Below are 14,898 nucleotides of genomic sequence, written 5' to 3'. Positions count from 1 at the left end.
TCCATTAAAATATGCGCTATTCAGAGAGTTGGGAACTCCCTCTATAAAGAAGTTTCCAGGTGTTCCCAAGGGTTTTCCAATCATAAGATGTTTTAGATTTTTAAAAGTAGTCTGTAATAAGTGATTATGCAAGGTGCAATATCTCCCAGAGAGATCATATGTGTGGATGGTAGTGTCCCTCACAGGAGATAACCCAGAAGCAATTTGATTAATGGTGTTCATAGCAGAGCTGAGAGGCTGTGCATTAACTCTGCCTGTTGTTTTCCATTTTCCATCATGTTGTTCAGAATGTGAAATGAGTTGTCACACACTGCGAGTTTTGAATCAGAAACTTACTTTATTGGAATTAGCTATAGCTGTGGAGCCACACAGGTGTGAAACGAAAAGAAGAGGAAGAAAAAAAGAAAAACCCACAAGAATCCAATGAATTAACACACAGTAGACTGAGATTGTTAGGGGAGTTCTCACAGGCAAGAGCCAAAGTCACCTCTCTGGCAAAACAAATGCAGAGAATTCAGAAAAGAACAAGCCCAAATGGTTATTACCTCATGGGGAGGGGGAGTCCTATCATCAGCTAGCTCAGTTGCTTATTTACGGTAAGCAATTAAGATGGGATCAAATAGCTTCACCTTAACCCTGGTAAGAATTGATAGCATGGAATTTTTAGAACACAAAACTGTGTCTTCAGACATGGGAGAGGAAATTATTAGTATTCATACTTTGATTTCATCTCAATCTAAAAAGAATGGACATCATAAAATTAAAACTTTCCCCTCTGTCCAAAGCAGAATAGTGCAGCAGAGTTATTTTGGTGATGTTTGTTACGATGTTCAGTAACAGAAAAAGCTCAGAAATAAGCCCAGAAGTCTCAGAAGGAAAACATAAACGTTCAGTTGTGCTTTTAGAGACTTGCTATTTTCTTTCTTAATTGTGTTTACCTCTAAAACAACAATAAACAGAAGCCAAAAACTTGGCAGAGGGCTGCTTTTTAAAGGGAACGGGTTCCTTGACTGCCAAAAAGCATGCTCCTCTGTATTCCTTGGTTCTCTTTCTTAAAAACAAAGCAAAAGTGAGATTTTCTGTTTTCCCCATTCAAGAACATGTTGCCAGTAAGTCATCATGCGGAACTCAGACTTCAGAATGTGGGAGGCCCAAAGAGGACAGGTTGAGGGCTGTGTTTATTATTATTAGTAGTAGTAGTATTAGTATTAGTATTATTACTATTATCATCATCATCATCATCATCATCAACTTCATTGTTATCTGATTGTATTAAAATGTAAGTATTCATTAAGGCTCAGTGTATTGGGCAACAGGGATATACTGGATTGAGACACACACATAAAAAAATAATTACAATAGAGTATTTGAAGTTAAAAATTATTGAGTGTTTTAATCAAGAGTGAAGATCTCTAATGAATTTGTGTACATATTTGCTGTCTTTAAAGAGTTTCTTGCCCACACAGAGCAAAACCAAACAAATTATACCAACAATAACAGCCTACACTTTTTGAAACTGTATCTCATTCTTGGAATGTAAAATAGAAGGGAGGTTCCCTGCCATCACATAGTAGCCACAATGCTCATCAGGAATATACCCCAAGGGCATAGTGACTGTCAGCTTTCTGTTCCTATAACAAAATACCTGGGATAACCAACTTAAAAAGAGGAAAGGTTTATTTTGGATCACAGTGTTGCAGATTTCAGTCCATTGTTGTTTAGACCTATTGCTTTTAGACCTCTGGGAAGAGGGATAGCAGCTTATCATGGCAGGCATATGTTGCAGAGCAAACCTGTTCACCTCATGGTGGTGATGTGAGAAAAGGGGATGAGACCAGGGTCCCATGCCCTCTTTCAAAGGCATTTTCCTCAATGACCGAAACTCTCCCACAAGGTTCCATCATCTAAAGGATATACCACCTTCCAATAGCACCACGCTGGGAACTAAGTGTTTAAGACATAAGCCTCTGTGTCACATTTCAGATCCAAAATATAGTAGTGACCCAGGGCTATCAACTTTTGTCACCCTGTGCTCCTTTCTGTGCTTAATCTGGAAGTTGCAAGTCTCCATGTATAGTTATTATATACACTATTCTTAGTTTTCAGGGTGTTAAACTGTCTTCCCTCTGTACTCAGACTCTGTCTCCAGAGAATTGGGCTACCAGATGAAGTTTGAGGGAGGGGGCAGGAATTTAAGGAAGGGAAATCTGATGAGTTTGAGCAAAATACTCAAATTATGGAGAGAACTGAGGGGAGCTGAGAGGAATGGCTATTTATTAATCAACTGAACCAAGCACTCTGTTGCATAATTTAAATATACTTTCCATTTTATGTCATGTTTGAAGGTATGAAGTTTATAGATGTGAAAACTAAGAATTAGCAAGATATTACCCACAATATATTGTGTTCTACAACTAGTGAGTGGCATATCTGGCATTTGAATGCAGTTCTTTTGACCCACCTCTGTAGTACATAACACTTGGATCAGTGGGTAACACATAGCTAATGATTTGAAAGTTCTTAGTCTAAATTTCAAGTCACAGGTTTTGGTTTTAACTTGACTTTGTCATTGCAATTGTGCACAAGTCTAATTAAAAAGCATTTTCTTTAAAAATATAAAAATTGAGGGGCTGGGGATATGGCTCAAGCGATAACACGCTCGCCTGGCATGCACGGGGCACTGGGTTTGATCCTCAGCACCACATAAAATAAAGATGTTGTGTCCACTGAAAACTGAAAAATAAATATTAAAAAATTCTCTCTCTCTCTCTCTCTCTCTCTCTAAAAAATTGAATTTCTTTGAAGTGCAAAAAGTAAACCATAAGATCTTCATTCATTTGGATATTAGTTGGCAATAATTTGATTTTTAACATCTTTATCTTTAAGAGTTACTTACAACTATCCTACTTGCCTTGTGGACTTATTACAGATTACGTATGCTCCCTTAATTTTTTTTCTGTTTAAATCTACTGTCCTTGGGTGAAAATGTTGAATTAATTAATAGAAGCTATTCCTTTTGAAATGGAAAATGTATATTTTTCCTGGTAGCAATTTGGCTGTATTTATTTATATGATTGATTTTTTTAAAGCATTAATCTTTAGAACTGTCTACATTCTACATTTACCCATATAATAGGTACAGCCTGTAGTCTGTTACAATCAACCTTGCCAATTTCCTTTATCTTTATGCAGAAGAGCTTATTTTGGAGTAAGCAAGCATTTGAGTCCCTGTGATTCTCAGTTGGGTGTCCTTCAAGTGACATTGCCAAATAGTCCAATTAGAATCTTGGAAGGTCCTCTGATGTGATAAGTCATTCACTAGGCATTTGCTACTGACTAATTGGTATTGGCCACTGGAAGATTGTCAGAGATAATAATATCTTTCCATTCATGTTATTATAATGCCATGTTTAATATGTGCCAATTAACAATCATAGAGCTGCCCCCAATGATTCTGCAGTTACCATTAAACCTGTTATATTAATTTGAAGCATGGGGATCAAAACATTGACAAAGGTTAGGATTCTATTTACCAGGAAAACAGAGATGATAACATATAACACATGGAGCTTGTACTATAGAATACTTTCCTGGATGAGCAAAGTTATGTCTTGTGAGTTTACCTACCATTTTACTTGGTGAGTTGGTGGGCTATTCCAGACACCCAGAAAGCGTGGTCAAACATTTTGAATTCTAGTCTCAGTACCTTCCCTGATTTTCAGTGTCACTTTGAATAAATTATATAAGGTCTCACATTTCCCACCTACAACATAAGAAAAAATAATGCCACTGTACTTGGGTTATAATTCTAGTGAAGATCAAATAAATAGTATATAAAAACATGATTCAAAAATAGTATTAAGAACTAGATAAAGTTATAATTCACTGATATTATTGAAAGAGGAGACTATAGAAAGATGGGAGCATGAGGAATAAAGCAAATGAAGGTAACTGGATGAGATAGGGAACTAGATCAGGTCAGAGAACAAGTCCTCTGTCTTCCTATAATCTCTTCTTTAACACAGAAACACCCCCAAAGTGAGTACCCCTAAGTGGTTAAAGGAATTTTGTCAGCTAGAGGCTGGAGTGTTACACAGAAGAAAGAGGAATGTGATCACTACATGTTTTTTAATCACTCCCAAAACTTCAAGCAATAAAGTCTCTAATACAGGGAATTAGGTTGATGTAACTGTTGAACGGGCTGTAGAAACAAAGGTCAGGAAGAGAAATCACTACCAGTTTTCAGGTACTCTGAAAATGCTGGAAGCCTACAGAGCTATTGCTGATGATTCTAATTTCCTGCAGTACCCCAGTAAGCATTGAGCTCCCCTAGAAAGCCCCGGGCAAAATTTTATGGAGGCATCTGTCACTATTTCACAGGGTGCTATGGGAGGATGAAGCGGCTCCTCTTCTGCTTTCCAGATCTCCTGCAAGTGACTCCAGTTGGCACAATTTGTATTGGAACCTAGCTGTCAAAGTATCCCGAAAAGTATAGGGCCCCAGCTTCTCCCCCAGGATGAAAAGTTATTTGTAGTTGACAGCAGACAGCTGGCACAGAATTACTCTTCAAAACCATTTCCTCAATAGCACTTGCATGAAAAGACTAAAGTTATAAACCATAGATCTCAAATGATAAATCAGAGGTGATTGAAAGTTGTACAACTAGTGTTTCTCCTATGCCCTTGTGTTACCCTATTTTAATTAAAATTCCAATGATTTGGGGTTGTACCATTAATTTAATGTTATCCCAGGGGAAAAAGCAAAATAAAAGATGTGTATCAAATATATGAAATGTATCCCCAAATCACTGCTGTGAACAGTGTGAAAATGAGGAAAGAGAACATTGCTGTGATTTGTAGAGCTCTAGTAGGAGGAATTTGGAAATCCCTCATTGCTTCTTACTGAACCCTACACACTCAATCCACCTATCACAAAGTTGAGTCAGTATCAAGGCATTTCACCCGGTGGACAAGCTGAAGATATGTTACGGGACTCTGGGCTAGAGGAATTATGGAAAGAACCTGTCACTCTTCTGAATTAAGAAGGAGGAAGCAAAAGAGACTCAATCTTTCTCTACACATTTTTCCTGTGGTGCACTAGAGAGCAATAGTTAGTTCTCTCCCCTCTCTGGTTTCCTTCTGCTCCCGTCTGGAGGGTGGGCTCTTCATCCTGCTTTTGTTCTTGATCTTTTTATTCTGTCTTTTTTAGGCAACAGGAGTTCCACCTAAGTCTTCTCCTAGCTCACTCCATAGTTCTACCTTTGGAGTTTGGGGGTTATATGTACCTGAATTTCCTTTGGAAACTGGTACAGAGGGTTGGTCATGCTATGGCCCAGACTCTTGGGTTCTTAGCTAAATTCTGTTAATAATCTCACCTTGTATTGAATAATGCCATTTTTATAGCCTAACAAATAATTTCTAAACATTGTAACATATAAGCAAGATTCTTAAAAAAAAAAAAAGCTTGTGTGCTCATAATGAAACATTTAAAAATGTTTCACAAAGTCACGTTTTTTTTTTTTTTTTCTGAAAATGCTGTTATGTTCTTACTTTATCTGGTTTGTTTGAGACTAAAAGAAAAATATCACAATAACCTTCCTCTGGGCAGGTTTTCATTCTGGGCTAGGTTTCGCTTTGAAGGAATGTTTGTGGATACTATTTCCCTATCACGAACAATAACACTTGAAAGCCTAATCCTCAGAGGTTAAAATGGTTAGGTGACTGCAAAACAAAAGCACTGTGAAACTGGATGGTTCTTATGAAAATTCACAGGAAAAACTCGCCACTATGAAAGAAGAAAAAAAAAGATTGGGAGTATGTTGCAGATCTTGTTTGTTTCTGGTGCCAATGGAAGTTCTACTGATTAGCAATAAGAATTGTAGAGCCCACTGCTATACATCATCACCAAATTTAGCCAATCCACTCTTTTAACCAAAAATGGAGCACCAATTTTAAAGTCAGTGCTATGTTATTTGGGTCAGTAGAAAAGCTATTTTTTCAGCATTTGGCATAGTTGCAGGAAAAATCGTTTAAATGCCAAACCATTTATTTGATGAGTTAAATTCAATTTTGCCACTTCCCTGCTTAAAAACTCCTTCAGTGGCTCTCCCTCATTTTCTGGTTTGAGTCCAAAATCATTCACTAGACTTTATTAGACTTTTTAGCAGCTGGTTCCTACTCACCTTCCCAGACTCCCTTTCCAAAGATATCCACCAGGGTTTCTTACTACAGCTCAGGGAACCTGTCCATTTCCCGAGCACTCAGGCTCAACTGACAATTCCTGCCGGCCTCCCATCTTCCCTCTCTTCCTTATTAAATCTTTCAGGTGAACTTCTGCTTCTCTTTCAGAAGACTTTAAGCTCCTCCAAAAATTGACCATATTCCTTGGACATCCAAATTTGACTAATGTATCAGAGGTGCCCCAAACAAATCGGTGTACCTGAAATGAACTACATCATTGTGCATTTTCTATATTATGTTCATCTCAATGGCAAGAGTCTTCTCCTTATGTAATATAAACAATTATTAGAAATGTCTGTAACATCTCATAAGCAGGGGCCTTTTTGGTCATTACCGAAGTCCCTAGTAGGAGCCGTATTATTAATGCCAGCTGTCCTAACACACGATTTAAGAATTTAACTTAATTGCAGTCATAATAGTAAGACCATTTTGAAGCTATGGATTTGGGCTATAAAATAAGGAATAAAAATGTTGCCAAAGAAAGATGTGTTTCCATTAGTGCCACCAGTTCATCAAATAATGAAGTGTTAGCTAAAAGATGAAAGGTATTTGAGGGCAGAAAGTTTGGACTCATCAATGACTGAGAGGATGGCACTTATTAATTCACACTATTGCATTTGTTTTCCAGAGGTAGAATCAATGCTTCTCAGATTATGGATGCTAGGGAGCATCCTTACCTTGGTCTTTCCAAGGCCAATTGGTCAGTACCAGAATGCCATTTCTGACCCAGTTGCTCTTGAAGTTCAGGGAGAAGCTCTGTCCAACTTTTTATTTCAACTTTTGATCAGTAATTCTGGGAAACTGAAATGTAAAAACATAGTTACATCCCCTTTGTTAGAATGTCTGTTAGTTAAGGCTTTCTTATCAGCTTGGTGAAATCTATTTCCTGGAAGTTTGTAGGGACTTGAATCATAGAATCTAAGAGAAATATTATCAATGCACTTCACTCCTCATGATTATGTAAGCAACAATGATGTTCTGTCATTTCTCAAATTCTTACTCATAATTGTACCATACACCCTATTTATGCTGTGCATTCGGGTGGGAAAGACTAGCAATGTAATAGAATAAAGTTGAATAGAATGTTATTTTTAAACTGATAAGAACAGATACTACACTTGATCTTAGCCAAAAGGCCGAGAAGCGATAAATGTTATTTTTAAAATTCTATTTGTTCCTTAATTTTTACTTATTTTTCCTTGCTTCTTTTCCATGCATAATGCATATTTTGGAATTCATACCAAACCCTTTAACTCAACTTGATTACTTACAGGATAGTGGAATGCTGTCATTATATCTATTCTTTAAAGAAATTACCTTGGCCACATGATTTGCAGATTTAGAATTATTAGCTGAGCTGAAAAAGTTTTAAGAAATTTATTATATCATTTCTTGACAGTTCTACCCATATACCTACTGAAATATAATTATTTATTAAGGCATCTACTAAGGTTGAGTCCTGAAATGAAAAATCTAGGAATTGTTTCTCACAGGCTAAGTTGATTGAATCAAATGTTTTTTACATAAGAGATCAGGAAAACTTAAATAATTGAAAAACAAATTTAATTTTAAAAAACCCAATAAGATAGATGTGATATAAGAAAAGAGAGCTTTATGCAAACTAGAGAAATTGAATAAGATCTAACAGCCTTTGGGTATTCTTCTTCAAAATGTCAGTGAATTCTTAAGTCTTGATATTGGCTTTCTCTTCTCTTTATTTTGGTTGATTCCATATCTCAGAAATTGTCTGCTCATTAAATATGAAGTGGACTCCATTCTCCAATCCAGTGTCTCAATTCAGAGAAACTTGTTAAAAAATGGTTATATTTTCCAAAGATTCATGATGATTCCCATGCAATCCATGTAATATTAAATAATCTTAATTTTATTTCAACCACCTTATTTTTCCTTCAGTGATACTATCAGAAACACAATTAATATGTGACCCTAGTCCAGGAAAATATTATGGAGGCTGGTTTCTCTACTTTTGATGCATCAAGAATAAATGTATTATAGCCGTTTGAAAAATAACACTGTGAACTTGTGACAGCTCTTTATTAAGAGCAAATAGAGATTTCCGTAAAAGGTTTTCTGAGGCTACAAGTTGTATTCGGCTCTGAGTTGAAATGCATCTGTACTGTGACATTACTTAAAAGTAGAGTCATATTGCTACTTAAAGGGCTTTTTAAATTGTTTAAATAAGACAGCTTTAGAAGATTTTGTGGAAATTGCAACAGCGTTATAAACTTTGCCATTTCAGTTTGAAAAAAAGATCATAACTGCGCAGGGCGCCTTCAAATCATTTTCCCCTCAATCTTAGTAAACAAAGTCTGAACATCTCATCAATCATGCCAAAGCAAATTACATTAGTTTTCTTCCAAATGGTAGTGCCAAATAAGCATTCGGGGAGCTTCCAGATTTCACCAGGACTCTATCAAGAGGATCAGTTTGCTTGAAGCTTCGGCACAGGGGTGAGGAAAACAAAAAAGCAGATCAAGCTTGTCCAGGCAGTGACACCCATATATCTCAGGTGAAAGAGGTGAATTCTACCACTAAAATTAAAGAATGTTGAATTTCTTCCAGAACCCTGCATTATTCTTGCTAATAACTCACATGAATATATATCTGCTCCTTCTCATAATATTTTTCCTTAAAATCCTCCCTGGGCTCCCAGTTGTTGCTTTGAAGGTTATGATCAAACTCCCAGACATCAGGGGAGGCTCTCTCAGGACCTTGCCCCTGCCAACCTCTCTAGTCTTAATTCCTGTCTATCTGAAGCTGTAGCTATGTGGACATTTATCTGGTCCTCCGAACAAAGCTGTGTATGCTTTAGGATACTGTGCCAGCCAAGCTACTCCTTTCCATCTGTCTTTACCTGTGTTTCAAGACCTACCTGATGAGTCTCCTCCTCCCCAAAGCTTTTCAAACATATTAAATCACTCTTGATACCCATTATATTTGTTACTTAGGTGTTTATCTCAAGTAAATTATAACACTTCAAAGGGAATGATCTCATCAGATTGACTACTGTATCAACAGAACCAATAGAGTGTTCAGAATATTAGAAGTATTTTTATTTATATATGACAGCGGAATGCATTATAATTCTAATTACACATATAGAGCACAATTTTTCATATCTCTCATTGTCTACACAGTATATTCACAACAATTCATGTCTTCATACCTGTACTTTGGATAATAATGATTAACCATCATTAATAACCCCATGGCCCCTCTCTTCCCCTCCAACCCCTCTTCCCTATCTAGAGTTCGTCTATTCCTCCCATGCTCCCACTCAGTATCATAGTATGAATCAGCCTCCTTATATCAGAGAAAACATTTGGTTTTGGGATTGGCTAACTTCACTTAGCATTAACTTCTCTAATTCCATCCATTTACCTGAAAATGCCATGATTTTATTCTCTTTTATTCCATTGTGTATATATGCCACATTTTTTTATCCATTCATCTACTGAAGGACACCTAGGTTGGTGTCCTTGTGAATTGTGCTGCTATAAACATTGATGTGGCTGTGTCCCTGTAGTATGCTGTTTTAAGTCCTTTGGGTATAGACCAAGGAGAGGAACAGTTGGGTCAAATGATAGTTCCATTCACAATTTTCCAAGAAATCTCCGTACTGGTTTCATTATTGGCTGCACCAATTTGCAGTCCCACCAGCAGTGTATGAGTGTACCTTTTTCCCAACATCCTCGCCAACACTTATTGTTGTTTGTATGCATGATAACTGCCATTCTGACTTGAGTGAGATGAAATCTTAGAGTAGTTTTGATTTGCATTTCTCTAATTGCTAGTGATGATTAGCATTTTTTCATATATTTTTTGATTGATTGTATATCATCTTCTGAGAAGTATCTCTTCAGGTCCTTGGCCCATTTGTTGATTGGGTTATTTGGTTTTTTTTGGTGTTTCACTTTTTGAGTTCTTTATATACCCTAGAGATTAGTGTTCTATCTGATGTGTGAGGGCTAAAAATTTGCTCCTGAGATGTAGGCTCTCTATTCACCTCACAGATTGTTTCTTTTGCTGAGAAGAAACCTTTTAGTTTGATTCCATCCCATTTATTGATTCTTGGTTTTAATTCTTGTGCCACAGGAGTCTTATTAAGGAAATTGGGGCCTAATCCCACATGATAGAAATTAGGTCCTACTTTTTTCTTCTATTAGACGCAGGGTCTCTGGTTGTATTCCTAAGTCCTTGATCCATTTTGAATTGAGTTTTGTGCATGGTAAGAGATAGGAGTTTAATCTCATTTTGTTGCACATGCATTTCCAGTTTTCCCAGCACCATTTGTTGAAGAGGTTATCTTTTCTCCAATGCATGTTCTTGACAGCTTTGTCTAATATAAGATAATTGTAATTATGTGGGTTAGTCTCTGTGTCCTCTATTCTGTACCATGACTCATCAGTGTTTTAATACACAATATTGCATTTGTTTTCCAAGCATTTCTAGAATCAATGCTTCTCAGATTATGGATGCTAGAGAGCATCTTTACCTTGGTCTTCCCAAGGCCAATGTATGTTCTTGACACCTTTGTCTAATATAATTGTAGTTTTGTAGGTTAGTCTCTGTGTCCTCTATTCTGTACCATTGGTCTACCAGTCTGTTTTGGTGCCAGTACCATGCTGTTTTTGTTATTATTGCTCCATAGTATAGTTTAAGGTCTTATTGGTGTATGGTTCCCTTGAGCAGAATGTAGTGTCCTTCTTTATCCTTTTGATTGACTTTACTTTGAAGTCTACTTTATTTGATATGAGGATGGAAACCTCTGTTTGCTTCTGCAGTCCATATGAGTGGTATAATTTTTCCCAACCCTTCACCTTCAGTCTGTGGATGTCTTTTTCTATAAGATGAGTCTCTTGGAGGCAGCATATTCTTGTTTTTTGTTTGTTTGTTTGTTTTTGATCCAATCTGCTAGTCTGTCTTTTGATTGGTGAGTTTAGGCCATTAACATTCAGGGTTATTACTGAGACGTATTCTCAGCCATTTTTGTTTATTTCTGATATTTAACTTGACTTAGTTTCTCCTCTGATAGGTTTTTCCTTTAGTGTAATACCTCTCTCTGCTGATTTTCATCATTGTTTTCCATTTTCTCTTTGTGGAACATTTTGCAGAGGATGTTCTGTAGTACAGGTTTTCTAGATGTAAAATTCTTTTAACTTTTGTTTATCATGGAAGGTTTTTACTTCATCATCAAATCTAAAGCTTAATTTTGATGGATATAGGATTCTTGGTTGGCATCCATTTTCTTTCAGAGCTTGGTATATGTTTTTCCATGATCTTCTGGCTTTGAGGGTCTGGGTTGAAAAATCTGCTGAGATACAAATTGTTCTCCCCCTATATGTGATCTGATTCCTCTCTCTTGTGGCTTTTAAGATTCTATCCTTATTCTGTATGCTAGGCATTTTCATTATAATGTGCCTTGGTGTAGATCTGTTGTAATTTTGTACATTTGGTATCCTGTAAACCTCTTGTATTTGGTTTTCCAATTCATTCTTCATGCTTGGGAAATTTTCTAATATTATCTCATTGAAGAGATTATGCATTCCTTTGGTTTGAAACTCTATGCCTTCCTCTATCCCAATAACTCTTATATTTGGTCTTTTGATGCTGTTTCATAATTCTTGGATGTTCTGTTCGTGGTTTCTTACTATCTTCACTGTGTGATCAACTTTATTTTCCAGATTGTATACTTTGTCTTCATTATCTGATGTTCTTTCTTCCAAGTGATCTGGTCTGTTGGTGATGCTTTCTATTGAGTTTTTTTATTTGATTTATTGTATCCTTCATTTCAAGGATTTCTGACTGTTTCTTTTTTTTTCAGAGTCTCTATCTCTCTCTTGAAGTAATCTTTTACTACCTGTATTTGCTCTCATATCTCATATCTCTCATATCTTTTGGAGTGATCAATTTTTGCCTGTATTTGCTCCTTTAGGTCATTCTTTAATTCACAGATCATTTTAATTATGAACCTTCTGAACTCCTTCTCTGACATGCATCAACTTCGCTGTCCATGGGTTCTGTTATTGTAGTGTCCTGGTTTGTTTTGGGCACTTTCCTCCTTGTTTTTTCATGTTGTCTATGTGTCTTCCTTTCTTTCACTGTGGATCTGAGATATAATAGTTTCTTCCCTATATTCTTATAATAGCCATTGCAGATTGTCTGTACCTCACCTTGATATTGATCTTCCAGATCCTGCCGGTGTCCCTCAATGAACGCTACTGCATTCTGGATCTGGGTCCTGTATAAGTTGGAGTGGGTGGATTTGTGCTGCTGGGCTTGACCTCCTGTGGTAGTCTGCTGGTCGGAAGGGGCAGTCTTGCGCCAAAGGGTAGGCTCTGTCGGGTGTCTGGGGAGGGATAGACTGGGCCTGCTGTGTGCTTGGGTCCAGCAAAGGCAGGTATGGGTAGATCTGGGCCACTGGGCTTGACCTCCCCTGGTAGTCTGCTGGTCAGAAGGGGCAGTCCTGCACCAAAGGCCAGGCTCTGTTGGTGTCTGCCCCTCCTGGGGAGGGGTGGACCAGGCCTGCTGTGTGCCTGGTCCTTGCAGAGGCTAGTGTGGGTGGATCTGTAGAAGCATTTTTAAATAGTAAATTAATAGCCATAAAGAGATGAGATTACACCATTACCACTTTATTCATAGTTTTTCTTTTTCCTTTCTTTCTTTTGTTTTTGGTTTGTTGTTTTACAGATGGAACCCACTGAGCAACAACCCAAGTCTAATTTTATTTTATCTATTTTTATTTTGAGACAGAATCTCACCAAGTGGCTAGCATAGCCTCAAACTTGTGATCTTCCTGCCTCAGCCTTCCAAGCCACTTGGATTACAGGCATGCATCACCACACCCAGCTCATGCATTATTTTCTGAAATTACTTGACTGAATACTTTGGAGAGGAGGGTTGTGTGCCATAAAAATGTATTTTTACAGAAGGGAATTAGTTCTATTATTGATCTGATCATATAAGTTATGGAGGCTAATTCCAAGCACGCAATACAAATAGTACACAAAATGAAGAAAAATAAAATCATCGTCTAGAGATAGCCACCATTAATATTCTCACTTCTATCATTTTTATGCAAAGGTATTCTTAATGACTAGACATCCTGTTTCATGATTGTATATTCTACACTTTAGATTTCACAGTGGCCAGCTTTCCCTCTCAATAAATATAGATGATGATGACAATAATGACAAAGACACTTCCTAAGTCCACTGTATGTATTAATTCATGCAAATTTCACAACCGGCCCACCTTAGACGATTATCATCTTCATCTGATAGACAGGAAAACTAAAGCACACAGAAGTTATGTAACTTGTCCAGTATCACATAGCTACTAAACGGCTGAACCTCAATGTGAACCATGGGAGTGTTGTTCCAGAATCGATGTTCGGAACCACAAACAACACTGTTATCCATTTTCAGTCTCATTTTTAATGACTGCATATTTTTAAATCATGAGCACAAACCTTAATTTATTTAATAAGTTCCTTACTGTTAGACATTTAGGCTGTTTTCAGTATGATCAAAAATTCTGTGATGGGTAGCTCTATGCTTTTGTTGTACAGTCATGACCTTATGATAAATCCTCATTTTCAGTTTGTACTCTTTCCTTCAGACACTTTGCTTCCTCTATATGCTCCTCTACTACAAACCCCCAGATCTATTACTGCCTCTGCTTGGAACATCCTTCCTCCATCTCTACCTATGGCTGATTCTCATCCTTCAAGTGTGAGGTTCAATGCCACCTCAGAAAACTCTTCCTGACCACCCAGTCTGCCCTTACTACCTCTGTCTTTCAGCACCTTTGCATGAAATTTATTTCCTTCCAAGCAACGAAGTTTCATAAAATAGGTATTTGATGGGCTTATTTATTGCTACCTCCTTCACCCCCAGCATCATTTGATCTTCATGTGCACACAGGTCATGTCTGTTTTATAGAACAGTTTGCCTAGGACTTATTTTCATGCCCAGTTTATGATAATATATATTTAGATACTAATTGAATGAACAAATACATTTAGGTATAATTGCTGAGTCAAGGAGATGCCCTGTGTGGATGACAGCTTAAGGTACTGACTTTTTCTGGCTAACAACACAATATCAAAAAAAAAAATGCCAGAATCAGCAATACAACAGGGTCTGTCTATAGGAAGGATATAATTTGATCAAACTTTAGAAGCAAAAAATTTAGCATCTTCCTGCATCGATTCCTAGTCTGAGCAACAAGGCAAATGGTGTAAGTAGTTCAGGAAAATCCATGTCAGAAGTGACTCTGGATTCAGTGTCATAATGTGAGTTCATAGGAAGCAAAGGACTCCCTTTTGGGAGGTTCCCCCAGCAGAAATAGTGACTGAATGCCAACTGCTGGGACACTGAAAATTGTGTTTGCTACTTCTAAATTCCTAATTAGGGTGATTTTTGTTTAATAGTCTTCCAATGACCCAAGCCTTGCTTTTGAAGGCATTGTCTTCAATTATTAGTAGAAGCATTAATCTTTAACCCAGAGCCCAGTCTGCAAGTCAGCCTCAATGCTTTATTGATAGACCCCACGCAGGAGGGCATGTCAGGCTACAAAACCACAAATCCATAGTTCTTTGGTCATTGAAGCGCTATTTCTTTTTCAAGATTAGAGT

At 37.2% G+C, this 14,898-nt stretch overlaps 1 protein-coding gene and 1 pseudogene across 22 annotated transcripts in view; one reads left to right on the top strand and one right to left on the bottom strand.

The window, feature by feature from the left end:
• The window catches only part of Trpm3 (transient receptor potential cation channel subfamily M member 3), a 529,872-nt gene that overhangs the window by 153,793 nt on the left and 361,181 nt on the right, over positions 1 to 14,898 (top strand). The window lies entirely within an intron of this gene.
• Positions 7,286 to 7,387, bottom strand: LOC125617930 (annotated as a pseudogene).

This window comes from Marmota marmota, unplaced genomic scaffold (genome assembly GCF_001458135.2).
Source record: "Marmota marmota marmota unplaced genomic scaffold, marMar, whole genome shotgun sequence".
Lineage (NCBI taxonomy): Eukaryota > Metazoa > Chordata > Mammalia > Rodentia > Sciuridae > Marmota > Marmota marmota.
This window is presented reverse-complemented; position numbering and strand designations above follow the sequence as displayed.